This window comes from Eptatretus burgeri, chromosome 7, assembly GCF_056783735.1.
Source record: "Eptatretus burgeri isolate ZD-2024b chromosome 7, Ebu_testis_v1, whole genome shotgun sequence".
NCBI classification, from domain to species: Eukaryota; Metazoa; Chordata; class Myxini; order Myxiniformes; family Myxinidae; genus Eptatretus; species Eptatretus burgeri.
Genome location: NC_140967.1, coordinates 95,046,639 through 95,054,106, shown reverse-complemented (window position 1 = coordinate 95,054,106; position 7,468 = coordinate 95,046,639).

Genomic DNA, 7,468 nt, shown 5'->3' with positions numbered 1-7,468 from the left:
GGAGATGGTGTATTTTATTATTTGTAGTACCGGCTTCCACCAGATGGCGCTATATGATACACGTTTACATAGAAGAGAGTTGGGATCTCTCCCCTTTCTGAACCACAAGGGCTATGTCCTTTTGTTTTGTTTTTTTTTTACCCCCTAAAACCTCCCCGTGTACTCCGTGAGTGCAATCACCAGTTTTTAATGCATTCCGTCGAGCAGTTCAGGAGTGCATAGAAGTCAAACAAACAAACACGCACACACTTATCAAATTCCAAGTTGGATCACACGATCATGATAAGGTTATTCTGTCTTTAGTAAACCATCACGAAGATTGAGATTTAAATCTGCAGCAAAATTAACCCGGGGGTGCACCACAGCAATGATGGGCCAAAGAGCCTCATTTCCTTTTTTGAGGGCAGTCTCTCTTCAGCCTCATTTTGTTGGGCAGTTTCATGTCATTTTTTTTTTCTAGGATTTTCAGACCAACACACATACAGACAGATAATTTATTTGCGGGGAGGGAGGGAGAGGGAGGGGGGTTATGTTCCCAAGACCTGACCCTGGGTACCCCATCACCCTTGCAAATTTGGTGTTTATTGGCACAGCCGGGTTTTTTTTCCCCTATGATTTTCAGACGTACACACACAAACATAGAGTTTCCTTATCTTAGAGGAGTTTGGGGGGGAGGGAGTGGTTGTGTTCCCTCGACATGAACCTGGGTACCCCCCCCCCCCCGCATGCATGCAAAATCTGGTGGTAATTGGTGTAGGGGTGTGGAATTGTGCAGAAATAAAAAAGGCTCCACACACACCCACACATGACTCACTCATATATATATATATATATATATATATATATATATATATATACATATTGTTGTGGTTGACGAAATTCGCAAACCACCATTCAGGTCCCGTAGGTGAGATATCTCTGTAAGTATATGTGTAGTTAGGCCCAAACCCGTTGTTTAGAGGGAATAAATGTCATTCATTCGGGCTGCGACCCTTTTAGATAGCCGTTTTCCTTTTACTATCTTTATTTTGGACCAGCCGCCATTACTACCACCACAACCACCACCAACCACGTCTCAACAGCCATCACACAACAACCACCAACCGCAACGCCGCTTCACAACAACAGCCACGACCCTTGCCGTCACATCTCGCTCTCGCAACCATCGCATCACCGCCATTCCCGCGCCGCTTGTGGGCACCGATCCTGGACTCGTACAGGGCGCGCACCGAGCAGCGGGTGCAAAAACACCAGCCTTTCCGAGAAATCGGATCAAGAACGATTCACGCCCACTTCTGTTCCGTCCTATCAGCGAGCGTGGGGCGATTTGGCCCCGCCTCCAGGTGCGTCAGAGTATAATCGCTATATGCAGATTCGCGGATCAAGAATCATTCACGCCCACTTTTCCTCTGTCCAATGGGGAGCGTGGCTCCGCCCCCGAGCGATTCCTGATCCAAAAATCTGCATATGATTTCTCCTGTCGGACTATAAAGCACCGAGCGCGGGGCGAATTAAGAGTTGAGTTTCTGAATCGAGTAAGCAGTTGGACGGAGTTGAGCAGTTGGATGGAGTTGAGCAGTTGGACGGAGTTGAGCAGTTGGACGGAGTTGAGCAGTTGGACGGAGTTGAGCAGTTGGACGGAGTTGAGCAGTTGAGAAGAAGCAGTTGGAAGGCAGTTGGAGGGAGTTGAAGAGTCGAGCAGTTGGGAAGAGTTAGCAGTTGGACGGAGTTGAGAAGAGTGGAGAGTGGGAGAGTTGGAGAGTTGTGGCGGCGGCGAAGGCAGTCGAGAGAGTGTCTGTCGGGGTCCGGAGAGGCTGGAAAAGCCAAGAATCTTTGTGGAGGTCGGTGCTCGTGTCAGAGTCGGGGAGCTGCGGAGAGGGGAGGCCGGTAACGCGACCGAGGTCGCGGTGGAGTCGCTCGTCGCGGGACCCAAGCCAGCGAGATATCCTCATTCCCCCGAGCATCAACAACCCCCTCCTGTTTCCCCCCGCGCTGAGATAGTGTGAGAAGGGGGCCCCGTTCCCACCCCATTCCAGGCAGTGCCAGCGAGGCCCGCGGAGTCGGGGCGCCGCCGCCATCTTGCGGCTCATCACCAGACGGGTAGGCTCGACGCGGTCTCGGCCCCAGGCCCGTCTGCCCCCTTCATCGTTGAGGGTGGCCCCTTTCTTTTTCTTTTGCTTTGAGTATATGTGTTGTCGGCGCCGTCTGTGAAGTAAAACTGTATGTGTTGCCGTGTGCTCGGTAGTCGGTAGTAGATCTGCATTGTGTCTCTTTTGTTGCATTTGCTTTTTGTGCAGAATTATAGTGTTACTTTTACATTTGCTTTTTGTGCAGAATTGTAGTGTTACTTTTACATTTGCTTTTGGTGCATAATTGTATATGTGTGCTTTCCGTTTGCCGCGGAATAAATGTGCTTTATGTTGAACTGTTTTTCCCGTTTCGCTTCGTCTTTTCTTTAATTGAATCTCCATCTTACTTCACGTAAAGGGTTGGTCGTGGGCTAAAAACGCCCGATAATTAATCGAACCGTCGAGCTTGACGATAACACCGCTCAGTTATCCCGATAGTACGGAACGGGTCGCTTAAAGTGGCCCGTGTCCGAAGTCGACCTGCGGCGAGGTGCGATCGCCCGGTCTACCCTCCGTGTGGGTACTTAGGTAGGTCGAATTTGGCGAGCAACCCTATCCCACGCGGGGGGCCGATTGGCACGATCGTGGTGAGGCCGAAAGGCCCACCCGTGACTAGTTCCCGGCGTTAGTCCGAGAGGGTCACGACGGGATTGTCCGTCCGGTGGGCGACGTGCCGCGATTCGAGTTACGTGGCCGCTCGCACGCTGGCGGGCGCGAATCCGCAACAATATATTCATATGGAAGAGGACTGTATATGGGGAGTGTATACACATATATGACGCCCTATTGCTGCTGTGCACTTCAGATGGTCAATGCACAACTTGAGTCAAGCCTGCGGATGATAATTCTTCATCGGCAGTGGAATGTAGGGGTATCAGGTAAGCAAGACATCACTTCTTTGGCGATTTGTGATTGTCTAGCTCTATGCATTATTGCCAGCATCTTGGTGCAGTTGAGTTGCATTTCTAATCTGATTTCTAAGGGTTAAATGAAGAAACTTCCATCCTTTCTGGCATGAATCACTTTAGGCTGCACATTTTGATGTATATCCGCTGTCTGACCCCCAAACCTTGGACTGCGTAATACCAAACATGAGCAGAACAACAGATGTGTAATGCTCAATTTAGTACCCATTGCCATTGTTGTGACCACATGCATTCAATAATCTCCTGAAAGTCTTTTCCCAACTGTTTTGATTTGAGATGTCAGAGAGAAGTTGGAAGCCTCTTCATACAATTATAACAAAATTCACACACTTGATCTGCATGTACAGTTGCCTTGCAGGGAAAACAAGCAGTTCTACCTGAGTGGAATTAATTTGACTGTATATGGGATCACATGCACCGACCATGGTTCGAAGGGCAATGGCCTCGTAGCGGGCACAATGCAGCAACAGCAGGTTGCCCTACTTAGAATATATTGAATTTTTTTTTATTTGGAATCCTTGAAAATGAAATTTGTTTAATATCTTGTGAGCTGAATATTTCGTAGCAATGTTTTTTTAATATCATAATTGCTTCTGGAAAATATTCTCAATACATGAGAGCACACTTGTTGAGAATGTGATAATTTATGTCAAGTCTAAATCAGGGATGTTGTGAAAATTCACAGCGAGTTGCATGTCTGCCATGGTCGAGCATCTATCATAGTCCACCTGCAGCTGACATTTCCTGAGCCAGCAAGGGAATATAGGTCCAATTGTGTTTGAAAGCAAACCAATTTGTTGGCCCATCACAGGTTTGCTCTTCAACATGATATTGGAAAAACTTCGTTGAACAATCTTGGCTTACTAGCAAGTCGATGAGGAAACGTGTTGTTGTAAAAAAATAAAAAAAATAAAGGTGGAAAGTGAGCCATGAGGACAATATTGCCTTCTTGACTGGGACCTGTGTAATATTACTTGTCAATACTGGGTGATGCACTCCTGGAGGCACACCATTGTCAGTGCTTAATGTCCTGAACATTACCGGAACAATGTATTCTAAGTGCGATTTACAATTCTATATGTTCAGAGTTATAAGTAATTATATTGTTTATTGAGAATTGAATGAAAGACATGAGCGGCATTCGGGAGAGCGCATACCTCCGCCAGGCTGAACAGTTTACTTTTTGTATCCCACTGATAGGCCAGATCCCAATCCAGATCTTCACCAAAATTGAATCAATAAATCCTTGTCACACACACATGTCCACAAAGTTTCGTCCAAATTAGTTGACAAAGTTTTGAGATATTGTGCTATACAAGGGGATATATCGTTTTTGGCCCGATCTCTCAATAGTGAGAATCACTTTAAAAAATTTTTTAATTCTCGCATCGAGATGCGGACATTCACCAAAATCGAATCGATTCGTCCTCGTCACACACCCAACATACCCACCAAGTGCCGTCCGAATCTGGCCATAACGTTTTGGGATATTCTGCTCACAGATAGACAACCAAACAGACAGACAAACAGGGATGAAAACACAACCTCCGTCCACCTTCGGTGGTGGAGGTAAAAATGAGGATTATACCCTTCGGTGATCATTGAAGGTTTGCCATCAATCCACTTGGCATTTGATATTTGGTACAGTTCAAATCTGTCCCATCTAGCTGGGACGGACACAGAACTAAAATACAGTTCCTCATAAAATTAGTGAACTGTGCTTGCTATAAAACACGTGCACTGGATATTAATAGTTCTACGATCTATATGAAAGATCAAGTGTCAATGGGTAATCCTAAAAAGGTTCTACCAATGAGTCCTGGCTTTCTTTCCCTTTATTCCATGATGATTTTCAAAAAGAGTAGACTTGATGCCGTGGAAACCAAGGCCTTCAAGATCATTAGAATCTCCCACGCTGAAGCTGAATCAATGGATCTATCAGTTCGCCATTGTAGACAGGTCAGTGGTCTCTTTCTCCTACCGCCTCTTTTCTGGTCTTGCACTCTCTGCTCTTTCTGTGCTTTGTCCCCCCCCCCCGCCCCACCACCCGTCCTCCCAGGTTTCTGCAGGGCTCATATGGTCCACCATCATCTCTTTCTGATCAAACTACCTAAATCCAGGATCACTGCTTACCTGCGCTCATTCGTTCCTCTCTTTTTCCTACTTGTGGAACCAACTTCCACATCCTCTTCAATCTCATTCTTCCCTCCATGTCTTTAAGACATCTGTTTCACCACCATCTCAGTTCATCGCCATTCGAAAACCATGATCTGTTCTATCCTTGTTAACTCACCCAAATCTGTCCTTCCAATTTTCCAGTTTTCCCTCCTTGAAGAAACCTTCTGTGTCCATCTTGTCTACCCCATGCATGTGTGTTTTGCATCCTGTTTTTGTCTGTTACGTCAGGATCTGTTCAATGTACTAGCCCTTCCACCAGCCTCGACTACGTGTACAAAAAAAGAAAAAATTCTGTACTGGTATCTTGGTGAACTCCCAAGCTCCACATCAGGAAAATAAATAGTACCTCAAGATATCAGTATCGACAGGAATGTCATGTATGGCGAAATGCGAAAGAGACACCAAACAATGTAACAGGTGAAAGAAGAGACAAAAGAGGATATTGAACCTCATCTAGCAAGGTAAATTGGAACAGAAGAACTTGAGAAACCTGATAATGTACAGCATTTTTGTTTGTGGAACTGAACAATGCCTCATGCAGCGACTGCAGGAGAAAGCCGCTTGAAGTACAGGACACCGGATAAACATGTTGGTTAAAATTCAGAACAGATGCTGGCGTAACATTGTTCAGGCACTTCGCCACCTTCGGTGGTTTGGATGCATTTCTAATAATTATAATCAGTATGAGTGAAGAAAATTAAAAATTATATGCAACATGGAAAGACATTCATGGATCACAGTTGAAGCAGACCTGCTATCGGGCGTAGTGGCGTGCGCCTCTAATCCGGCTACTCGGAGGCTTGGGTTGGAGGATCGATTGAGGCCGGGAGCTCTGCACTTGGACGCTCTATGAGAGGATGTGGGGCAGCCCGGAATCATGGCGAAACCCAATCCTTATCCCTGTGTCGTAAGAGGCGACCAGGGTTGCGTCAGGAAGGGCATCCGGCGTAAAACCTGTGCCAAATCATTATGCGGATCATCACGGATGATCCACTGTGGCGATCCCTAACGGGAGCAGCCGAAGGAAGAACAACACAGTTGAAGCAGACCTGCTCTACATTATTCATTCCACTAAATATGTCTTTTCTTTCTTCTGATGAACTCTCAAGACTTTTTCATCCAATAGATAGGGCTTACCAGAGTAACTAAGAAGTTTTTACTTTCTAAAAATTATGACAAGAACAAGTAAGATTATTTTGGCCGAAAGCCTTTTAAAAAAAAGATTCCAGATGACCAAGGCACTGTAATAATTTTTTTTTTGAATGTTATTTACATGAAATATGTTACACACACTATAAAACAGCTTTACATTATATAAATGTGGGAAAATATACTAACTATACACTTGAATCATTTAAAACGTTATACCAACAAGGTACTCACAATACTCCAAGATGCACCAAAAATGAGTGCAAGGAAGCTGGTACATATGACATAGTAGACGTGATTATTGCCCTACCCTGCAGAAGCCTTCTTTGCCTGCTCAACATTTTAAACAGGCAATTTGAGCAAATTTGAAACCTTATTCGGCTCTATAAGAACTGTCATGGCCTGCTCAGTGCACGCTTTACAATAAGACTTAACTCTGACGAATATCTAATACAAGCGTAAATCTAATCCACTCGAACACATGGAGCAAGCTATTCTTAACACAATGTAGGTATGGATCCCCCCTCCTTCCACGTAATATATATATATATATATATATATATATATATATATATATATATATATATATATATATATATATATATATATATATATATATATATTGTTGTGGATTTCCGCCCGCCGGCGTGCGGAAGACTGCTTCTCGGCGAATCGCGGCCGTACGCCCACCGGATGGACAATCTGGTCACCGCTTTCGGAACAATGCCGAAATCCTGCTACGGGTGTGTTTTGGATGCGCACCAAAGCCTAGTCAACACTCGACCCGCGCTACAGGGTCAATCACCGAATTTTCGATATACCTAATTAATCGTGCGGGCAGACTACCGAGAGACTGTACCTCAATGGGGCCCGCTTTAAACGAGCCACTTAAGCAGCTCGCTTCGTTTTGGGATAACCGAGTGGGGTATTATCGTGCAGCCCCGTTGGACCCGATTCTATTTATCGGCTATTTAAAAAACCAGCTATTATTCAGAACTCAATACGGCAGTTCAATGCAGGAAAAGGACGCGACAAACGGGTTAACATTCAGACAAGCACATTTATTTGCACACACAACACATATGC